This window comes from Miscanthus floridulus, chromosome 19, assembly GCF_019320115.1.
Source record: "Miscanthus floridulus cultivar M001 chromosome 19, ASM1932011v1, whole genome shotgun sequence".
NCBI lineage: Eukaryota > Viridiplantae > Streptophyta > Magnoliopsida > Poales > Poaceae > Miscanthus > Miscanthus floridulus.
The window spans coordinates 88576296-88596013 of NC_089598.1; the positions used below are offsets into that span (position 1 = coordinate 88576296).

Genomic DNA, 19718 nt, shown 5'->3' on the forward strand with positions numbered 1-19718 from the left:
ATGTACAGGTATTATCCACGAAAGCAGCCATTCTACATGTTCTTTGTATCTCCGAGATCGGATACCCTATTTGTCATGCTCTCACTAGCTGAGCTTTCTTGGTTCCCATACCGCATCATGACGCTTTGGACATCTTTGTCTGCATTTATTTATGAACTCTTGTTGCCATCTTGCTTACGATTGCGAGTGGCAGGGACGAGGAAAAGTGCAGTTAACGGCCACCCGTTCCATTCCTCCGGGATTCCAGTACCAGTACAGGCTTTATTTTCCCACGCATCCAGTAACTTAGCAGCAGTTTCAGGAAGCTGCTGCTTTCATACAACAGATCTCCTATACACACTTGCCATCCAAACCGCAGTCCTTCCCTTTGTATCTGCGCTGCGCATCCCTGTGTGTGGCTGCGTGTCTGTCATGGCTTCTTCTCCAGGCAGAGCTATGTTCTTCCTCGGGCTATCCCTGGTGCTACTAGGAGACCTTCGCTGCAGTTCTTCGGCCCCGTTCGTTTCGACTTATTCGCTCGTATCTGGCTTATAATCCACGACTTGAATAGTGTTTTTCTCTCACACCAAACCAGCCAGCAGTACTTTCAGCCATGGCTTATAAGCCAATTCCAGCAGTTCTCAGGTTTGTTTCGGTACAATCAGTACTCTACCAACTCCAATGCACACCACTGCTTTGTTGGATTATCTCCACTGTAGTTAACTCTTCTGCACTTCATGAGCTGCCACTTCTTTCTTGAGGTTTTCCAGTGGTTGTAACACTTTCCAAATGGATGCCAACTTCAGGTGTATGTGGTTTACATGGGCAAAGGGCCGCAGGGAAACAGTGATGGCCAGCATGACATCTTGAGGCTTCACCACCAGATGCTGGCTGCTGTTCACGATGGAAGGTCCATAACAAATTCGTTTCCATTCCTTGGCTGTCGATACCCCTCTAGCTTCCAGTGCTGTATCATGTATCTTGAGTGGATGCTTCCTCTCCACAGCTCAGAGAAGGCGCAGGCATCACACGTCTACAGTTACAGCAGCGGTTTCCAAGGATTCGCGGCCAAACTGAACAAAAGGCAAGCCATGAAATTAGCCGGTAATTTCACAACACATGGTTTCTACTTTCTAGAGTATGTTATTATAGGTACGTAGTGTTAGATTGATCTATAATCCTAAACTAGGCCTAACGGCCTAGTTGGGCCTTTCATCCACGTTCTGATCGGGGGCGTCCAGCTCACTATGGCTGGAGGGCCCCTGCCACACTACACAATAAATAGGGGTGGGAGCTGGCGGCTCTACGCACGAGTGAAAGTGCATCTAGCCCTTTAGTGGGTTTTAGTTTATTGAATGACAACGTGATTAAAGGACTAACTCGTTTGTTAAGTGTGGACATGTAATAGGTTATCTCACAGGTACTTAATGAAAGCCAAAATGATGTGTTGTTGTGTAAACAATCTAGTTCAAGCACAAGACAACAATGCAAATGGAATTCATGCAAAGACTTAATTATTGTGGGATTTCCATGTACTATGTGAAAGCAAGCTTGTAAGAATTAATTAATGAGACATAAGAGATTGCATATGGATTGGTATCATATTTAAAGCTTGCTAAATTAAAATAAAAAAGATAGCAATACATGAATGGATGATTCAACACAAGATGTGACTTGATGGCTTGAGATGGTGAAGATAGCAAGGAAAGGCTTCGAGGTACTAAGCAAGGGTTAAGGGCAAGCGACGGCTTGGCGGCCGAAGAACCTAGCTAGGGTGAAGAAGGAAGTACTTGTATTTAGTTGAGGTACTAATCAAGCTATGATGTTCATATTTATGTGGAGGATCAAATCACTATTGAAGTGTTTGATGGAAGTGACTTGATATATTTGGGATTATTCAAATTTGATGAATGAAATCAAGTCACATGCTCAAGATGACTATGCTCAAGTGAAAAGATCAACATCAACATGTTAGCACCCTTACTAGATGGAGATTGGAAGGGACGGCATCAATTCAAAAGAAATTAACTCAAGTGGTATAAATTTATTTTTCCTTTGATCTTGAGTTTATTAGGTATACTATACTATTAAGAAGGATGCATCATGTTGATAGATAATGTTTCATAAGTGCTCAAGCCAACCCATGTGAGTTTTGAGTATTTGAGCGACAAAAGAGCTAACTTTATCTTTGCTGGTCTGGCAATACCGGACGTGTCCGGTATTTGCCCAGCAGCTGTAAAATTGTTGTTCTCAGGTTGGTTCGTCGGGAGTTCCGACGTAAGTCGGGAGTTCCGACGGTCGAGAGTCCCGGCAATGATCGGGAGTTCCGACGTCTCGCACTTTAACTGACTTGGAGGGTTCACTGTCCTGGTCATACCAGACGTGTCCAGTATGCATGACCAGAAGCCAACGGCTAGTTTTCAAAAGCCTTGAGGGTCGGGAGTTCCGACGTGAGTCAGGAGTTCCGATGGTCGGGAGTTCCGACACCTCACTAACTTTAACTCAGTTACATGTTTTTCAAATTTGCTGAGGGTCGGGAGTTCCGACGGTCGGAAGTCCCGGCATTCATCGGGAGTTCCGACGCCTCACAACATCACTGTAACTTAGTTACCGTTGGCGCAGTGTGAGTCATACCGGACGTGTCCGATATGCGTGTCCGGTATGGCAACGGCTATAAAACGGCTAGTTTTTCAAGGGGGCTATAAATACCTCCAAGCCTCCACCTTTGGAGGCTGCTGATTCTGCTGACATACACACATATTTTTGAGCCTTGCTAACTCTCCTAACCCTCTCTTAGTGAGTGATTGATCAAATTTACCAAATCAAATTATGGGTTGAGTGAAATTAAAAAAGAGAGAAATCCAACCACTTGAGCACTTGTGCATATTGTCAATCTCGTGATTCGCATTTGTTACTCTTGGACTCTTCGGTCCTAGACGGTTAGGCGTCGCCAGAGAGCACCCGAGAGATTGTGGTGTGCCTCGAAAAGTTTGTAACGGTCGATTCCGCCGCCTCGGAATCATCTAGTGGAAGGAGGAAAAGGAGTTGGAAAGACTCTGGCTAGAGTGACCTTTGTGGTACCCTCTAGGGCTGACCTTTGCTGGGTCGCCCGTAGCCCCCTCAACGGAGAGTAGGACTCGAACGAGTCCGAACTTCGGTAAAACAAATATCGTGTCTCAATTCGTATTTTATTTGATATTTGTGTTGCTCCAGCTCTTGTGCAGGTTCTCTTGTATATTGATATCTCTAGTAGGTACCTGTAGTTTGGTTTGAAGATAGAAATCGAAAGGAGCAAGTTCGAGGCTGTTCTGCAGAAACCGTGCATACCGGACATGTCCGGTATTAGAGCTCTGTGCTGAAAATATTTATTTTCAGTTCTAACTTTGTGTTGCAGGATTATAGCTTCTAGATACATTATTTATACCTTGTATACTCTGTGGCTAACTTGTGAGGAGTGGTACTACTCTTTATTTGGAGTTTCCATTTTGGAAACTCCCTTTTCTAATCGTTTTCGTATTTAATGGTGTTAATTTTTAGAAATACCTATTCACCCCCCCTCTAGATGGCATCTTTGGTCCTTTCAATTGGTATCAGAGCAAGGTTCTCACCTAAAGCTTCACCGCCGTGAGAAAAGGATGTCGACGTCTATCGAGTTGGAGCCGGTGCTTCTCCAAAATAATGGTTCAAACTTTCTAACTTGGTCAATACATGTACTTAATTCTTTTAGAGATATTAGTCCTCTTGTTGAGCATATTGTGGATGCAAGCATACCTCTTCCCATAGTTGATTGGAGCAACTATAAAAATTTGTCAAAAGAGAAAGAGATATGCGTGCAACTCAATGCTCAAGCTATTAATATTATTTTGAGTACATTGAGTGTAGAGGTTCAAGATGAGGCAATCTTCAATGGACAACCACCTCCGGAGAGTGCTCATCTCATTTGGACTAGATTTTTTGATTTATATGGAAAATACAAATGTGATGATGTACTTGAGATCGAGTCAATGGAAAGTTTGTCCATTGTGTCATCATACAGCGAAGAAGCCTCACAAGACCTCAAGAGCGCTGAGCCGGAGCAAGAAGTGCTAGCAGTGCATGACCTGCTATCTGCCTGCATGAACCGGACGTGTCCGGTATGGCCGAGAGAGCAGACTAGCAAGTAGCTGTTTGCAACGATGCTCAAACCCGGTGGCAACCAAGTGATGAGTCAACCTCAGTATCTCATGATACTCAACATTTGTGTCTCATGGCCAAGAAAAGCAAGAAAAAGAGTAACAAGAAAGATTAAGAAAAGGAGAAAGCATAAGTAGATGATCAAGATGAGAGTGATGTTGAAGTTGAAGACAACTACAACCTTGATCATCTCAACCGCAAAGACAAGTTCATCATCATAAAGATAGTTGAAAAGAATGATGAGCTTGAAGAAGAGATTGAGAAGCAAGAGCAATCACTTCAAAAGCAAGAATTGTTTCTCATCTCCAAGATGGAAGAACTAAAGGCTCTAAGTGAAAGGTATGAAAAATTGTCAATTGAGCATGCTTTAGTTACTAAATCCTCTTCTAGTGTTTCACAACTAGAGAAGGAAAACTTGGAGCTCAAGGCAAGGCTAGATGAACTATCAAGCAAGTATGATGTGCTACAAGCAAACTATGTTCATCTAAAGTGCTCTCATGATGAAGTAGTAGAATCAAGCATCATGCTTGAGGTAGCTCATGAGGTTGTGATCACATCGGTAAAATTCTCTCAACCTCTCACACATTCACTCACTAGTACACCATCTCAATTAAATATTTCTTATACTAATGAGTGTGCTCCTCAAGCAAGCCCATCTTTGATTGAGCCAAATCTCATAGAAAACTTAGAGCTTAAAGAAGAGGTGAAAAGATTAAAGAAAGATGTGATTCGGTTGAAGGGTAAGGAGAAAGCACAACCTTATCAAGATAATCGTGATAACATGGTGAAGAAGCTTGAGAAGGGTTCAAACCTTGCTTCCTCCAAAGCCTAACAAAAGAATCACATCTCAAGCAAGGCCAACCCAACCAAGAGCAAGAAACATGGAAAAAGAATATGCTATAGTTGTGGATTGTATGGACATGAGTGGACTATGTGTCCACACAAGAGTTAGCCGACAAGGTTGAAGCCATAAATCTAAAGGCTTCTACCAAGAAATGTCCAATGTACAAAGAGGCAAGAAAGGAAGCCCAAGTTGCAATAAGAAGATGCTATGGATGCAATGAGATGGGCCACAAGGTTGATAGATGTCCATACAAGCAAAACAAGCATAGAGAAAACAAAGGCCGCATATGATATGCTTGTAAAAGAAAAGGGCATCTATGCTATGAATGCCCAAATGGTAACTCACCTAAGCTGAACACATTTGTTTATCATGATATGCTTAGGAAGACCACAAATAGAGTTAGCATTAGTAAGGTGATGTGTTCACCACAAACTAGTGCTAAAGCCATTTGGGTGCCTAAGCACTTGTTGACTAACTCAAAAGGACCCAACAAGAGTTGGGTACCAAAGTGTGCTTAGGTTAATGATGTAGGTACTTGGTGATGAGATGAAACCTTCGGGGTGGTTGAGCAAGCAATTTGACAATATTCACTCAATCTATTAACCAATTCTTATCATAATCCCTTATATGGTTGACCCAAAGATAATTCAATAAACATATCATATATTTCATCCTCATCATTGGTAATAAGTACCTAAACCTTTTAAGATAGTCACTTTGTTCGTTTTGTGTTCTATAGTTCACAAATAGGTACATTTGTGAAATAATGAAAGTGGCTAATTAGATTCAATTAAAAGAAATTTTACTTTGCCATATGATGCTTTTGATCGCTCTCTAGTTGAGTAATTTATTTGTTGAGATGCTAGTACACAATAAATAATAAAGCTAAACAAAGAATCACAAGCAGCAAATTAATTGTGTCTGTCCTGCACCTACCGGACGTGTCCGGTATGCCTACCAGACGTGTCTGGTATGGCCAGGGACAGAAAGTAAGTGTTTTCTGTTCTTTGTATTCTGGACGTGTCCGGTATTGCAGCAACCAGAACACAATTTGAATTACAACTGAGTCTTTGATCCGTATATTTTCATATATCCTTAACTTACTCAAAAGCTTGTGATTTATCAAAACTAAGTGGATTGTGAGCATTTCTTGAACTCAATTGTAAATATGGCAATTTTATTTGGTTTATGGTCAAAATGGAAACTTGGCTCTCAATTTCTTAATAGAATAAAAGTGCTTGTTGAAAGTCATTCAAATTACTTGAAGCACTTATTTAGGGGGAGCTAAATTTCTATTTTGCACCATTGTGGACTAACAAATTTATCTAGCATTCTTTGTAGTTCTTTGGATGAAAATATATCTAGCATGATTATTTGGCAATTGAGGTCAACATAAAGTTCATCATGTTGTTTATCTTCTTAGTGGTATTCTTGTGGGCTCAAGGCAAAGGTATGTGTTTACATACATACATTGTAAGTGCATCTAAGGCCCTTTATATGTTAGAATGTGCATTTGTGTGACATAGGAGAGATATTTTTCAAAACCCATAACTAGCATGTGTAGGTGGTGTGAATTTGAAAAACTATTTGAATCTTAGTCTTTGTGACCTAGCCTTGTCATGTGATGATTATAGCTCTCCTTGATTGTTTGATTGGCTAATCACACATGACATGGCTTTCTTAAGTCCACAATCTACTATGTCTCACTCTATCTCTCTCAAGTAAGCAAAATCTTGTATATGCCAAATATTTGGAAAAGAGAAAATCAATTTATGACATTGGATAAGGAAAGTGATGATACTCAGTATGGATCAAGATTATATACCTTTTTGGACTGAGAAATAACAGAAAAGGGGATTGAAAGAGAGAAAACACATTTTGGAATAAATTGGGCCAGCCCGCGTATACCGGACGTGTCCGGTATGAGCGGGGCTATAAAACCGAGCATACCCCTTCGGCCCAAACAGACTTGTCTCCTCCAAACCAACTAGCCGACGCCCTTCTTCCCCACCTAGGGCGACTAAGGATTTCACCAAGGAAAAGGAGAGAAGGAGATCGCATTGGAGAAGGCTTGCATCAAGATTGAAGGCCTAGGGATTTGGATTTCTCATCGTCTTCTCATCTCTTCTCTCAAGGTACCCTAATCACGGACCTCGTCCGATCTACATGGTCCATGCATGATTTTGAAATTCCTTCAGTCAATATGCTGCATTGGTGATATAGAAGCAATGTCCAAAGCTTGGAATTGATCCGTGATGGTTTGAATCAAGGAACCCTAGTTAGGGTTGCTGGTCGCCCATACCGGACATGTCCGGTATGCTACCGGATGTGTCCGGTACGGCCCAGTAGAGCAGGCTCTCTGCTCTCCTTTGATTCAATCCTATCCTAGAATTGTTTGTTAGGCTTAGCTTCTTTTGTATCTACGTTTTGCAAACTTTTTGACAGTTGTATGTCAAGATGATTGTAAAACCATGGATAAAAGATTCTATGTCTAATCGCAATTCGAGAATAAGCTATGGGTATGTATCTAAAATTCTATGAAAATCTTTGGATACAGGACAACAGCCATGAGTGGACAACAGGAGCCGAGGTCCAAGCACAGGCATGATCCAGCACTTGAGAAGTACAAGATGGCGAGACAGGAGATGCATCCTAGATTCAAGCCAACCAGCAAGAGGTCTACTAGGGCTGCCTCTAGTGCAACAACTCAGTATGCAGAAGGGTCAGGGAGCCCTTCTTCTGACACTAACACTGATGAGTTCAGGGTGAAGTCTAGAGAAGAAAGAAAGAGGAAGAGCACTCACAGAGGATCAGATGGTGACAGCTCAGATGAGGAGCAGGAGATTGAGGAGGAGGAGCCAGTTCCTCCAGTTCAGCACCAGCCTGGTCAGGGGATGCATTATGGTCTCCTTGAGACACGTCTACCCAATGTGCCCTCCTATGTTTTTAGAGTTGACTACAGGGGAAAAGGTATGACTAGGAAAGCTAGAGATGAGCAAAGAATTGATCCGAGAGGCTTACCTAAGGTTCAGTTTGATCACCGTTTCCAGATAGCCTTTCACTTGGACTACTACTCCAGTGTGATTCTCACTAGGAACCCAGTGATTGCCAGGTCTCAGTGGATTGACTAGCAGTACATTAGAGAGTTGTAGAAGACCTCAGTTGATCATGCCATTGCTATTTACCAGTGCACTGGGGTTTATGAGATCATGGAGTTCCAGCATGACTAGAACACAGAGGTAGTAGCTCAGTTTTATGCTACTCTGTTCGTTGAGGAGGATGAGAGGTGGATGCACTAGATGCTTGAGGGTCAGTGGTACAGTGTTGACTATGATGTTTTTGCCGCTTGCCTTGGCTTCTCAGAGGATGATCTCTAGAGGGACATGATCCACACCGAGTAGGTGTTACCTCCTGAGTAGCTCGCATATATGTATCCTCCTGGTGGTGAGAGAGGAGCTATGGGGAAGGTTCTAGGTCTTCACCCTACCTATAGATACCTGGACAGGATGTTCAGGAAGACTATTGACTGTAAGGGTGGAGACAAGGGCAACATTGCTGATTACTCTAGGAACCTACTCCATAGGATGACACCTGATGCTCGGCCCTTCAGCGTGTTTGACTTTATTTGGTCCGAGATCAGGAGTGTTGGAGAGAGGCCCCTCAAGGGCTATGGTTTTGCTCCTTATATCATGCATATGATTGAGCAGGTGACAGGGCACACATTCGAGTATGATAAGATTCACAAGGCCCTGAAGATTGTTACAGATCTGCCTAAGACAGGGTTACCTCTAGCAGGACCAGGAGGAGCAGCAGCACTAGAGGCAGATGCACCTGGGAGTGATGCACCAGCAGGAGCTTCACCTTCACCACATGCTCCTTCACGTTCTACTTCATGCCGTGGCAGTCCTCCCTCGCCTATCCGCAGGCTTTTCAGCTCCATATTTGGGATGTGTCGAGACATCTAGACCAGGCAAGACATCCAGACCAGGCAGCAAAAGGAGAGGGAGGCTAGGAAGAAGGATACTCGAACCTTGAAGCAAATTACTTCTAGGCTTAAGCTTGATCCTCCTAGGTCTCCACTACCAGATGAGGCAGCTAGTGAGCAGGAGACTGAGGAGCAGCAGCAGGCCAGATATGACAGAGAGTATGTTGAGTTCCTTCAAAGACAGCAGCAGCAGGCACCTGAGCACCCTAACACTCTACCACTTCAGGCTCGTGTGCCTACTCACTCTCAGCCACATCCCAGCACTGTAGATGACTATGCCACAGATTGGTGGAGTGACCTGACAGGTGGTGGTGGCTACTACGGGTCTGGTGGCTATGACCCGTCTGGTGCGGGTGGTTCTCGTCTAGCCGGTGTTGCACGCTCAGATGACGAGGATGCTGGTGATGATGATGATGATGAGTGATCTCAGCTTTCAGTGATAGCTTGTAGCCCCTTTGTCCTTAGTATGTCATTGTTGGACCTTTGTGGTGATAGATGACAAAGGGGGAGAGAGACTGATTAAAGCTTCAGGATAGTTTTATTTGCTTATCTTTGTACCTGAAGATATGTACTGTAGGCTGTAGTGGTTTTCATTTTTTGAGCTTCATTGATGTATCTTGAGTTTGAGACAGTTTGTATCATATGAGAGATGAGACTTACTTATGCTTTATCTATGTATCTCTTGAGACATGATCTTTATTTATATATCAGTGGTTTCTGGACTTGAGAAAATTTATAATGAGTGCTATGTGTGAATTACATGTGTTATATTTATTTTCATAAGGACTATGTATGCTAGAATGAAAATATTTGATGTGATGTCTCTATATTTATTCTTGTGTGATATATCTTGTCATATGCATCGTGGTTTCGCTTTGTCACACACACATGCACCCCACGGATGCAATGATTTAGGGGGAGTCTCCTATATGTTTTAGTATGTGCAATTGACATTTGAGGTCATTTTGTAAATTCTACTCATAAGCACATATTAAGAGGGAGCTTCTCATAAATCATTGAACCCAAAAACATAAATGTTTATATCCTTGTGTAAGCTTTAATCAAGTTGTCATTAATCACCAAAAAGGGGGAGATTAAAAGTGCATCTAGCCCTTTAGTGGGTTTTGGTTGATTGAATGACAACGTGATTAAAGGACTAACCCGTTTGCTAAGTGTGGACATGTAATAGGTTATCTCACAGGTACTTAATGAAAGCCAAAATGATGTGTTGTTGTGTAAACAATCTAGTTCAAGCACAAGACAACAATGCAAATAGAATTCATGCAAAGACTTAATTATTGTGGGATTTCCATGTACTATGTGAAAGCAAGCTTGTAAGAATTAATTAATGAGACATAAGGGATTGCATATGGATTGGTCTCATATTTGAAGCTTGCTAAATTGAAATGAAAAAGATAGCAATACATGAATGGATGATTCAACACAAGATGTGACTTGATGGCTTGAGATGGTGAAGATAGCAAGGAAAGGCTTCGAGGTACTAAGCAAGGGTGAAGGGCAAGCGACGGCTTGGTGGCCGAAGAACCTAGCTAGGGTGAAGAAGGAAGTACTTGCATTTAGTTGAGGTACTAATCAAGCTATGATGTTCATGTTTATGTGGAGGATCAAATCACTATTGGAGTGTTTGATGGAAGTGACTTGATATATTTGGGATTATTCAAATTTGATGAATGGAATCAAGTCACATGCTCAAGATGGCTATGCTCAAGTGAAAAGATCAACATCAACATGTTAGCACCCTTACTCGATGGAGATTGGAAGGGACGGCACCAATTCAAAAGAAATTAACTCAAGTGGTATAAATTTATTTTTCCTTTGATCTTGAGTTTATTAGGTATGCCATACTATTAAGAGGGATGCATCATGTTGATAGATAATGTTTCATAAGTGCTCAAGCCAACCCATGTGAGTTTTGAGTATTTGAGTGACAAAAGAGCTAACTTTATCTTTGCTGGTCTGGCAATACCAGACGTGTCCGGTATTGATACCGGACGTGTCCGGTATTTGCCCAGCAGCTGTAAAATTGTTGTTCTCGGGTTGGTTCGTCGGGAGTTTCGACGTAAGTCAGGAGTTCCGACGGTCGGGAGTCCCGGCAAGGATTGGGAGTTCCGACGTCTCACACTTTAACTGACTTGGAGCGTTCACTGTCCTGGTCATACCGGACGTGTCCGGTATGCATTACCAGAAGCCAATGGCTAGTTTTCAAAAGCCTTGAGGGTCGAGAGTTCTGACGTGAGTTGGGAGTTCCGACGGTCGGGAGTTCCGACATGCGTTGGGAGTTCCGACACCTCACTAACTTTAACTCAGTTACATGTTTTTCAAATTTGCTGAGGGTCGGGAGTTCTGACGTAAGTCGAGAGTCCAATGGTCGGAAGTCCCGGCATTCATCGGATGTTCTGACGCCTCATAACATCACTATAACTTAGTTACCGTTGGCGCAGTGTGAGTCATACCGGACGTGTTCGGTATGGCAACGGCTATAAAACGGCTAGTTTTTCAAGGGGGCTATAAATACCCCCAAGCCTCCACCTTTGGAGGCTGCTGATTCTACTGACATACACACACGTTTTTGAGCCTTGCTAACTCTCCCAACCCTCTCTTAGTGAGTGATTGATCAAATTTGACAAATCAAATTGTGGGTTGAGTGAAATTCAAAAAGAGAGAAATCCAACCACTTGAGCACTTGTGCATATTGTCAATCTCGTGATTCGCATTTGTTACTCTTGGACTCTTTGGTCCTAGACGATTAGGCGTCGCCAAAGAGCACCCGAGAGATTATGGTGTGCCTCAAAAAGTTTGTAACGGTCGATTCCGCCGCCTCGGAATCATCTAGTGGAAGGAGGAAAAGGAGTTGGAAAAGACTCTGGCTAGAGTGACCTTCGTGGTACCCTCTAGGGCTGACCTTTGCTGGGTCGCCCGCAGCCCCCTCAACGGAGAGTAGGACTCGAACGAGTCCAAACTTTGGTAAAACAAATATCGTGTCTCAATTCGCATTTCATTTGATATTTGTGTTGCTCCAGCTCTTGTGCAGGTTCTCTTGTATATTGATATCTTTAGTAGGTACCTGTAGTTTGGTTTGAAGATAGAAATCGAAAGGAGCAAGTTCGGGGCTGTTCTACAGAAACCGTGCATACTGGACACGTCCGGTATTCATACCGGACATGTCCGGTATTAGAGCTCTATGCTGAAAATATTTATTTTCAGTTCTAACTTTGTGTTGCAGGGTTATAGCTTCGAGATACATTATTTATACCTTGTATACTCTGTGGCTAACTTGTGAGGGGTGGTACTACTCTTTATTTGGAGTTTCCATTTCCGTATTTAAAGGTGTTAATTTTTAGAAATGCCTATTCACCCCCCCCTCTAGGTGGCATCCTAGGTCCTTTCAACGAGGTTCACCTGAGCCGAGCTCCCCACCGACAAACCCTAAACCCGATCTAGTGAGGGGCGTAGCCAGTGACGAGAAGCACCTCCACTGTACTGCGCCGCCATCGGTCTTCACCGCCGGTCGCCACTGCTCATCACCGACACCGTCTTCACCGACTGTCGCTGCCCTAGCGCAGACACCGACGCAATGCCCATGGCAGACGCCTCTGGATCGAAGGCCTATGATGGTTGGTAACCTAGCACTACTCCTCCCTCTAATCTCTGTCTAGTTCATGTACTGGGACATGCAATTCATTTACAAGAAGTACCCGACTAGATCTATGACCTTGTGATTAGAATGGTTTTAACAATGGTATCAGAGCCAAGTTTTTCTAGGGTTTTAGATCTAGAACGGGTGAACGATAAAACACAGAGTAGATCCGTTCGGATCTGAGAAAAGAAGAGGGTCACCGAACCCTAATCCTAATCGGGTGAAGAACAGAGAAAAGAAAGGGTCTCGGATCTCAAAGCCGAAACCTAACCCACGAATCAATCACGAGGAAGAAGAACAGTGAAACCCTAACCCTAGCCAAACCCTAATCTCAATCCTAAACCCATCCCCAACCCTAAATCGGATAGATCCGAGAAAAGAAGAAAGAAAAATCAAAGGAAAAGAAAAGGGAAAGTGGAAGAGACCTACCTCGCCGCTGCCTCGTCGGCGCATGGGCGGGTGCTCGGGCAAAGGGTGCCGCAGCCAGGCCGCTCGACGGTGACGCGCTCACCCGCTGGGGAGCGCGCGTCGGTGAGAGGGCCGGTGATGGCGCCATCATCGTCTCCGTACCATCGCGGGACCAAGACAGAGGAGGAGGAGAAGAGATCAGGGTCAGATCTAGGGTTTTGGAGGGGGTCAGGGCACCACTGCCAAGACCGCTCAACGGCGGCATGCTCACCCGTTGGGGAGCACGCACACTGGCGAGGGGGCCGGCGACGGTGCCATGGCTGCCGCTCATTGCTTGCGTTTCGCTCGGCTGCTCGCTGCTGCTGCGCTGAGGAGAGAACGGAGCGTGGCAAAGAGAGAGAAGAGAACCGAATGGTCTAGGGTTTCAGGGTCAGCCGCGGCTAGGGGGGTTTTGATACTGCGACATTGACGCTCGGCCGTCGGATCAAAACAGACGGCCCCGGTTGATCGGGCCGACTTGTGGCCTAGGCGTGCGAGCACGCCGCATGGCTTTGCCGGCCTAGGCCCAGGTTGCGGCCTGGGTGCGGGCAGTGCACGCGCTGAGAAGTGGGCCGAGCTAGTTTTCCTTGCTGGGCCAATGAACAGTGCTAAAATTGAGTCATTTTTTACTTTTTTATTTTCCAGTAAAAGTTTTTTTCTAGAAAATGGATAAATGGCTCAAAGAAAATAGAAAAGAGTTTTTTGCCTATGGGTAAAATTCATTAAATTGAATTAATTTTCCACTGCGTATTTAAAGTTGTTATTTTCATTATTAAATTCGAACCAACGGGAGAATTTAATTTTAAAAAATGGTATGTTTTTAGTTTATTATAATATTATTATTATTCTGACCAACATTGATTAATGGTAATACTATGATATTATGTCATGCATTAATTCTATTTCTGCCCAACGGTGATGTAGAATTAGTGTAGAGGACAATTGTATGTTTTAATTTTGACCAACGTTGGAACTAAGGCATACAATTTGTTATTATTATGTTTATGTTCTTACTCTATATGAATTGTGTTTTCAGGCGGATACAACTTGATGGGTTGTATCAAAGAGATCCCCACTCTCAAAGATGATAACTACACGGAGTGAAAGAAAAAGATTGAACTGGCCTTTATCTTGGCTGAGGTGGACTAGGTAGTCATCTCACTGTGTCCCACTGAGCCTGTGGCACCGATGAGGGAGACAAACGAGGCTGATGCCACTTGGGCAACTAAAGAGAGGGATTTTGCATCTCAAAAGATGTCCTATGACCTTGAGCATAGGAAGTGGGTCACTGCTAACAAGAAATATATGGCTGTGATAAAGAACATGATTGAGTCTGCAATTGTGGGCTCAATCCCAGAGTGTGACACCATCACTGAGTACCTCGATAGAATAAAGAGTCAGTTCACTGGCTCTTCAAAGACATATGCTACCCAGCTGATAAAGCACCTGATGACGGAGAGGTACTCTAGAAATGGTGGCATAAGAGAGCACATACCAATGATGAGTAATTTGGCATCCAAGCTAAAATCAATGAATCTGGCTCTTAAGGAAGAGTTTCTTATCCATCTAATTTTTGCTTCCTTGCCTAAGGAGTTTGAAACTTTTGTTGTCAACTACAACATACAGCCCAAGAAGTGGGACTTAGAGAGGCTCATGGCTATGTGTGTGTAAGAGGAGGAGAGAATGAAAGCTGCCAATGGTGGCACTATTAATTATGTGAAAGATAACAAGAAAAAAAATAATAATGCTAACTCCTCAAAGCCAAAGGGAAAGGGTCCCATGCTGCATCAGCCTTAGTAGAACAAGTTCACAGTAGAGAAAGACCAGTGTCTCTATTGCAAGAAGACGGGACATTATAAGAAAGACTGTCCCGATTACTTAAAGATGATCATGGTAAATAAAGGTGAGAACATTATTACGTTTATAAATGGATTTCTGTATGTACAATATTCGAAATCTACTTGGTGGATTGACTCAGGTGCAACTGTTCATGTTGCTAATTTCTTATAGGGATTTCGTTCGACGAGGACTACGCAAAGAAGAGAAAGACACGTTAAAGTTGCAAATAGAGTTCGAGCAGATGTCAAAGCCATTGGCGATCTTTCTCTAGAGCATGCTGATGGCTTCCACTTTTACTTAGAGATATACTTTATGTTCTCTCTTTATAGAGAAACTTGATTAGTGTTTCAAGCTTAGATAATGATGGATATGATTGCTATTTTGAAAATGGCAAATGTAAGATAACATTTAATAATACATGCATTGGTCTTGCTATCTTACAAAATGAGCTTTATTTGTTATCACTACGTGATGATGTGAATGTTGTATGCAATAATGGAAACGTTGCGTGCGACAATGAGAATGTATCCTCATCTGCGGATGTAAACAGAAAACGAAAGAGAGCTCACGATGTGTTGTTGAAATTATGGCACTGTCTTTTAGACCATATTTCAAGGGGGAGAATAGAAAGACTAGTTAAGAATAATATTCTTCCTCCATTAGAGTTCTCAGATTTAGAATAATGCAGAGAATGCATAAAAGAAAAGTATGTAAAGAAAATTAAGAAAGATGCCAAATGAAGCGTAGGAATTTTACAGATTATTCACACAAACATCTGTGATCCATTTCCTGTAAAGAGTGTGGATGGTTATGATTCGTTCATAACATTCACAGATGATTACTCCTATTATGGCTATATTTATCCTATCAAAGAAAGAACAGAAGCATTAGATAAATTTAAGATATTTAAGGCAGAAGTTAAAAACTAACACAATTTAAAGATTAAGATAGTCAGGTCCGACCGTGGGAGGAGTACTACAGTCGACATACTCTATATGACCAAGTTCCTAGACCTTTTGCAAGATTCTTATAGGAGAATGGCATAGTAGCCCAGTATTCTACACCGGGTGAACCTCAGCAGAATGGAGTAGCTGAAAGACGCAATCGTATCCTGATGGATATGATGTGTAGTATGATAAGTTACTCCACCTTACCGTTGTGCCTGTGGATAGAGGCGTTAAAAACCGCCATTTATATTCTCAATAGAGTACCAACTAAGTCGGTGCCCAAAACACCGTATGAGTTGTGGACAGGAAGAGTACCCTCACTAAACCACCACTTACGTGTGTGGGGGAGTCCTGCTGAGGCTAAAGTATTTAACCCAAATATTGAGAAGTTAGATCCCAAAATAGTAAGTTGTCATTTCATTGGCTACCCAGAAAAGTCAAAAGATTTTCGTTTCTACTGTCCGAACAGACATACAAAGTTTGTGGAAACGAGACACGCTGTCTTCCTAGAGGATGAAATGATGAGGGAGAGCATGGTAGCTCGAGAAATTGACCTTGAAGAGAGGTGGGTGTATGCGCCCACTCCGATGATTCATGAGCTATTTTTTCACTACTTGCTGTCGCTACACCAACAGTGCAAGATACTGTGGTGCCAGCACCTATTGTTATTCCGCCTGTGGCAACAATGAATGATGATGAGGAACCTGTTCTTTAGGATCCTGTAGAACCTATTGCCACACATGAGGGGGAGCAACAACAGCCTCAAACAGAAGATGTGCCAAATGTGGAGGCCCCTAGAAGGTCTTAAAGAGTTAGAAAATCAGCTATTCCTGCTGACTATGAAGTATACAACACTGAAAAATTTCAAATAGAGGATGATCCCACCTTATTTGAAGAAGCCATGAGAAGTGATCATTCATCAAAGTGGCTTGAGGTCATGGAAGATGAAATAAAATAAATGAATGCCAATAAACTTTAGGACTTGGAAATAATTTCTAAAGGAGCTAAAACAGTAGGCTATAAATGGGTCTACAAAACAAAACTTGACTCTCAAGAGAATATAGAGAGATATAAAGCGTGACTTATGGCAAAAAGCTTTACGTAAAGAGAAGGGATTGATTACAATGAGACATTTTCTTCAGTCTCATGTAAAGATTCCTTCAGAATCATAATGGCATTAGTGGCATATTATGATTTAGAATTACATCAGATGGATGTAAAGACGACATTTCTCAACGGGAACTTAGAGGAAAATGTTTACATAGCACAATCGAAAGGTTTTGTCATGGAAGGAAAATAACGAATGGGATGCCGCCTAAAGAAGTCCATTTGTGGATTAAAACAAACTTCAAGACAGTGGTACTTGAAGTTTGATCAGATAATAAGGAATTTTGGGTTTAAAGAGAATGTTGAGGACAATTGTGTCAATGCAAAGTTTAAGAATGGGAAGATTATCTTCCTTGTCCTGTATGTGGACGATATCTTACTTGCTAGTAGTGATGCCAGTCTACTACTAGAGACAAAGAAGTTTTTGTCCTCAAAATTTAATATGAAAGATCTTGGTGAAGCCTCATTTGTTCTAGGAATCGAGATTCACCGAGATAGAAGTAAAAGGGTATTAGGACTGTCACAAAAGGCATATATAGAAAGGATCTTAAAGAAATTTAGTATGCACAAATATAGTCCCTCACCTGCTCCTATAGTCAAGGGCGACAGATATGTGGATTTTCAATGCCCCAGGAACCAATATGAGATCGATCAAATGAAAGCGGTTCCATATGCTTCAGCTGTCGGAAGCTTACAATATGCTCAAGTATGTACGCGCCCTACTTGGCATTTGTTGCCGGGTTACTTGACAGATTCCAGAGCAATCCTAGAATAGAACACTGGAAATTAGTAAAGAAAGTCTTGCGTTATTTGTAAGGAACGAAAAGCCTCATGATGACATATAGAAGGTCTGATTCACTCCATATAGTGGGATATTCAGATTCTGATTATGCGGGAGATGATAGAAAATCCACGTCTGGATATGTATTCACTCTCGCAGGGGGAGCTATTTCATGAAAAGCTCAAAGCAAATCGTCACTACATCGTCTACAATGTATGCCGAGTTTGTAGCGTGTTATGAGGCAATGGGGCAGGTGAACTGGCTAAAGAAGTTCATACCCGGTTTGAAGGTGGTTGACGACATCTATAGACCACTTAAGTTATACTGCGATAATAATCCGGTAGTACAGTATGCTCACAACAATAAGTCAAGTGGTACTGCCAAACATATTGACATAAAGTATTATGTTGTGAAAGATAAAGTCCGGAATCATGTCATAAGTCTTGAGCATATAATTACCGAAAATATGCTCGTGGATCCGCTTACAAAAGGCTTACCACCCAACGTATTTAGAGAACATGTAGCTGGCATGGGTTTAAGGGAAAGCCTATAATTTCTGGACAAAGGAAGGCCCAAAGTTAAGTATCTATTTCAGAACAGAGTGGTGTGTTGTAGCTGTTAAATCTATCGGCAATTGACCATGACGATGAAACATGCTCTATGCGCTAATCTGTAATGAAATGAACAAAAGTAAATGATATGAAATTGAAAGATGGTAGGAGATCAAGGGGGAGAGTGTTAGATTGATCTCTAATCCTAAACTGGGCCCAACGGTTCAGTTGGGCCTTTGATCCGCGCCCTGATCGGGGGCGTCCAGCCTACTATGGCTGGAGGGCCCCTGTCACACTGCGCAATAAATAGAGGTGGGGGCCGACGGCTCTACGCACGAGGTTCGCCTGAGCCGAGCTCCCCACCGACAAACCCTAAACCCGATCTAGTGAGGGGCGTAGCCAGTGACGGGAAGCACCTCCACTGCACTGCGCCGCCATCGGTCTTCACTGCCGGTCGCCACTGCTCATTACCGACACCGTCTTCACCAACCGTCACTGTCCTAGCGCAGACACCGACGCAACGTCCATGGCAGATGCCTCTGGATCGAAGGCTTACGATGGTTGGTAACCTAGCACTACTCCTCCCTCTAATCTCTGTCTAGTTCATGTCCTAGGACATGCAATTCATTTACAAGAAGTATCCGGCTAGATCTATGACCTTGTGATTAGAATGGTTTTAACACGTAGCACACTGAACAAAAGGCAAGCCATGAAATGAGTCCAGCTGTGACGGCAGTGATGCCAAAAAGCTAACTCTGATGTGCGTTTCTTCAGAGATGCCTGGTGTCGTCTCGGTGTTCCCAAACACAAAAAGGAGATTGTGCACCACCCATTCTTGGGATTTCATGGGCTTGTCCACCAATGCAGAGGGTGAGGTCCCTGGATTGTCCACCAAGAACCAGGAGAACGTCATTGTTGGATTCATTGACACAGGTGAGTAGAATTGCAATAGCATACTCAGTTCAAATTGTACTGACATTTTTCAGTCAGTGTGAATATTTGTTATGTTCTTTCCATCAATAATTCCAGTTGTACTCTAGCTTACAAACTACCAAGACATGTCAGCGTTGCAACGGGCAGTATGCACCTTTCCTTCCACATGATGTTTGTATTGTCATGTTTAAATTACGCATCAAATGATTGTTTGGCCATAAAGTTTAGAAACAAAAAGGATGGCATCAGATTGATATAAACCTGTCCATCAAAATCATGAAATTCTAGTTAACTGTTTACCTTCACAGGAATTTGGCCAGAATCCCCTAGTTTCAGTGATCATGGGATGCATCTGGTTCCTAAAAGATGGAGAGGGCAATGCCAAAGCAGAGAGGCAAATTCACCATCAAATTTCACCTGTAACAGGTACATGCTTTAAAATTAACGCACAGTATCCAGTATTGATTTTATAAA

General features: G+C 42.7%; 1 long non-coding RNA gene and 1 pseudogene across 1 annotated transcript in view; one reads left to right on the top strand and one right to left on the bottom strand.

Annotated features, from left to right (window-relative positions):
• LOC136528550 (subtilisin-like serine-protease S) overlaps positions 1–19718 on the top strand; it is a 21883-nt pseudogene continuing 2165 nt past the window's right edge.
• Positions 19066–19718, bottom strand: part of LOC136528551 (uncharacterized) — a 3374-nt gene continuing 2721 nt past the window's right edge. Inside the window, exons 2-3 of the long non-coding RNA XR_010777105.1 lie at positions 19545–19661; positions 19066–19190 (exon numbers count right to left, since the gene is read on the bottom strand). This is a non-coding gene — a long non-coding RNA (uncharacterized lncRNA). The remainder of the gene's footprint in view (positions 19191–19544; positions 19662–19718) is intronic.